Genomic DNA, 4302 nt, shown 5'->3' on the forward strand with positions numbered 1-4302 from the left:
TGTTTTGTTTGCTTTTCTGTGCGGCGCCCCACAGACTCTTCACAGACTTGCGGCAGAAGAAAACGAAGAAGACATAAGTCACGGAGATTGGTTTTCATGCTCAGTGTCTCAGCTGTCTGGCAAGTCTGATTCGTGTTCAGGCGAGACGAGCTGCGAGCATCGAGCGATTTAGGAGGGGGGTGGGGGGTGTTCCGAACGAAATATTCCACAATAAAATCAGGACAATACTGTCAATGTTGCCTCGTTTGTCAAAAGCTGCGGTGTATCTTGACAAGTTTCAAATAAAAATTTAAAAAACTGTTTAAACCAACATAATTGTTATATAACATCTCTCGCTCCGCGCAGAAATGCTTGCCCATTTGGATATTGGCTTGAAGAGAGGTACGACGATTATTTTTGTGTGATATTTTTTATGTTGGATGAACTGTCATGAGAGACACTGTTGATTATTAATATGTTGAGCTGGATAAAATATTCATACACGAGTTGGATAGAAATTTTTAAAATTTAAACAAACAAAATTTCAAATCCTTGCTTCCCTTTATACCTGTGTCTCCGTTCAGTTCAGTTCTCAAGATGCGTGTCTTCGCTTTCTTAGAAAATTATATGTATATATAGAAAGAGAGGCTGGAGAGAGAATGATAGTGACGAGACAGCGAGTTCATAATTACTGTTTCGAAGATGACACAAAGTCAGCTTATACGATATTCATTGTTATGGGTGTATGGCCAATATCTGAAGGTCACACAGTCTGTGGTAAAAAATAAATAAATAAAATAAAATTTAAAAAAGTTACTATGTGAAACTATTGTTGTATGCCAATGAATAGGGTTGCTGTGATAAAGTTATGGTAACAATATACCCGCCATAGCCCTTTTCATATCGATAAACGAAAATTATCAAGCTGTTGAAAAAAGGTAACATGAACATATGTCAGTATGATAGATTGTTCATACTAATAGAATGGACAGGAAAATTCGAGGCAACAAAATTAATGTCTCAAATACATAGATTTGTTGTCAACATGTCGTTTGGTTGTACTGAGCCAGGGAAAAGGATTGGTTAAGCTGCTGTCACTTCACGCTGCAAAAACAAAACAAAGTAGTTTTCAATGAATACGCACACGCACGCGCACACATGCAGACGCGTATATCACATAAAATCTTTTTTGAATGCACACACACATGTACACGCACGCACACCCCCCCCCCTCCTCTACACACAATGCACACACACCTACATACCCCCCCACCCCCACCCCGATCTCCCCCTCTTCCACACACACGCACACAAGAAAACAGAGTCGCGCACGCGCACACTCGCGCGTATATCATGACATCTTTTTCAACGGTGCCCTTCCACACACACCCAGCACACACACACACACACACACACACACACACACACACACACGGAGAGAGAGGGGGTGCACACACACACACACACACGGAGAGAGAGGGGGTGGGGGGGGGGGGCAGTGACGATCACAATACATCTTCTCACGAAGCAGTGAAACCAGATCTCATATCAGGCCTTACACCTCATTCAGTCCCAGGCGGGGTCAGGTCTTAATAAACAAGAAACCTTTGAGTTCATTGAGTGGCGTTGCTGTTGGGTAAAAGTGCTGTGTGTGTGCGTGTGCTTTTTGATTTGTAGAATGATTTAGTTACACGGTTTCAGTGGTTCAGTTACAGATTGTATTCAGCCAATGTTTAAAAAAAAGCAAGAGTGACAAGTAGGCAGAAGGCCCGATTGGGATATAATGCACAGCACAATTTCAAAAAGCAACAACCATGGTTATGTAACGTTTATGAAACAAAAGATACATCATATGATATTTTCTAAAGGTTACATACACGGAAAATCAGAAAGAAAAACGTGTAAACTTTTGGGACGGTCCCGGGTTTGTTGTACTGTGTGTGTGTGTGTGTGTGTGTGTGTGATGCACCAAGCTTCAATTTTTGTTCACGATACATAGTAATAAATTCTAATCTGCACTTAACCTGTATCACGGAGTATTCTTACTGTTTCATCGAATATTCAAACTTTCAACACTGCGTTCGTTAATCTGATTATTACGTGAATGAGCACGATACCAGCTCAATCTTCTTGTTGCTTTTTTCTTTTTTTTCGGCAAACACCGGTGTATGCAGTCGATGTAACGAGCACCATCCGTAAACAGAGATGCTTTATAGCACTTTCTTTTTAAACAATGAAAATCAACATTTACCGTTGTTAAACTGCTGTATAACTGTCAACTTTTGGTCAAAGCTTCGATATTTCAAACGGAAAGTTGCTGATGGTGGAAGTAAGCCTGAATCAGCCGTCTGTCTATTCAAAGAGAGGTCAGTTGTGGAACATAGGAAGCCTCCATGATTTATATCATCTCTCGATTAAAAAAAAAATATATATAAATATATATATATATATATATATATATATATATATTCTTTAAAGCATAACAGCATGAAAGCATAACTGTTTGTGAAGTCTATACATCTAAAACAGACGTGTGGCCATCAGGCGATGGTCGGACGGTAGGGGAGCACTGTGGTTGGGGGGAAGGGGACATAACAAAATAACGAAAAAAGAAAAAAAAAAGAGCGACTCCGACTCTGTTGAGCCCGTAGAGTATTGTGGCCACAGCCAACTTGTGTGACAGTGACAACACAACAGCACAGGTCAGGTCTGTCATTATCTCTGCAGGACTCCTCTGTCTGGCTGGCTGGCTGACTCTCGTCTGGCTGCTTCCGTGCGCCGTTTGCCCTTCAACCTTTCTTTGACCCCTTTCTTTTCTTTCCCTTTTTTTCGTATTTCTGTCGTGCGAACTCGACACCACACACGCACGCAGCACACACAAAAAGGCACTCGCACACACACACACACACACAGTTGACAAAGCTTGTAAACTGCACTAAACTGCAACAAAACTTACAAAAGAAAAAGGAATCATAACAGAGGGACATACACACAGACACAGCGACAGAGGTAGGTTTGTTGAAATAAAAGACGGCCATACCTGGTTCTTCCCCTTACATATTACCCAGTCCCCCTATCTCCCCACCCCACTCCCCTCGGAATGTGCGAATCTCTCTCCTCCCTTTCTCCTCTCCTACCCCTGGAGATCTCTCTCTCTCTCCTCCCTTTCTCCTCTCCTACCCCTGGAGATCTCTCTTTCTCTCTCTCCTCCCTTTCTCCTTTCCTACTCATAGAGATCTCTATCTCTTTCTCTCCCTTTCTCCTCTCCTACCCCTAGAGATCTCTCTCTCTCTCTCCTCCCTTTCTCCTCTCCTACCCCTAGAGATCGATCTCTCTCTCTCCTCCCTCACTCCTCTCCTACCCCTAGAGATTTCTCTCTCTCCTCCCTTTCTCCTCTCCTACCCCTGGAGATCTCTCTCCCCTCCCTTTCTCCTCTCCTTCCCCTGGAGATCTCTCTCTCTCTCTCTCCTCCCTTTCTCCTCTCCTACCCCTGGAGATCTCTCTTTCTCTCTCTCCTCCCTTTCTCCTCTCCTACTCATAGAGATCTCTATCTCTTTCTCTCCCTTTCTTCCTACTCATAGAGATCTCTATCTCTTTCTCTCCCTTTCTCCTCTCCTACTCATAGAGATCTCTCTCTCTCTCCTCCCTTTCTCCTCTCCTACCCCTGGAGATTTCTCTCTCTCTCTCCCTTTCTTCTCTCCTACCCCTAGAGATCTCTCTCCTCCCTTTCTCCTCTCCTACCCCTGGAGATCTCTCTCTCTCTCTCTCTCAGGATGGAGGACTTTAAAGTTGTGTCACCTTTTCACCACTTGGCGCTGCAGCCGGGATTCGAATCCTGCACCCTCAGACGCATTTACCACTGAGCTGCTGTGCCCATCCACCAGGACTGGGATCAGCCTGCGAAACGGGTGCAGAGACTAAGCAACAGATAAATGAACCTCAGTGGTAACCAGTGTGGTGAAACGAGAGAACACAATAAAAGGCTATGATTGTGCGGAGTTTTGACATGGCAGTTGAACATAATAAAAGGCTATGATTGTGCGGAGTTTTGACATGGCAGTTGAACATAATAAAAGGCTATGATTGTGCGGAGTTTTGACATGGCAGTTGAACATAATAAAAGGCTATGATTGTGCGGAGTTTTGACATGGCAGTTGAACATAATAAAAGGCTTTGATTGTACGGAGTTTTGACATGGCAGTTGAGCATAATAAAAGGCTTTGATTGTCCGGAGTTTTGACATGGCAGTTGAACATAATAAAAGGCTATGATTGTGCGGAGTTTTGACATGGCAGTTGAACATAATAAAAGGCTATGATTGTG

Source organism: Babylonia areolata, chromosome 4, assembly GCF_041734735.1.
Source record: "Babylonia areolata isolate BAREFJ2019XMU chromosome 4, ASM4173473v1, whole genome shotgun sequence".
NCBI lineage: Eukaryota > Metazoa > Mollusca > Gastropoda > Neogastropoda > Buccinidae > Babylonia > Babylonia areolata.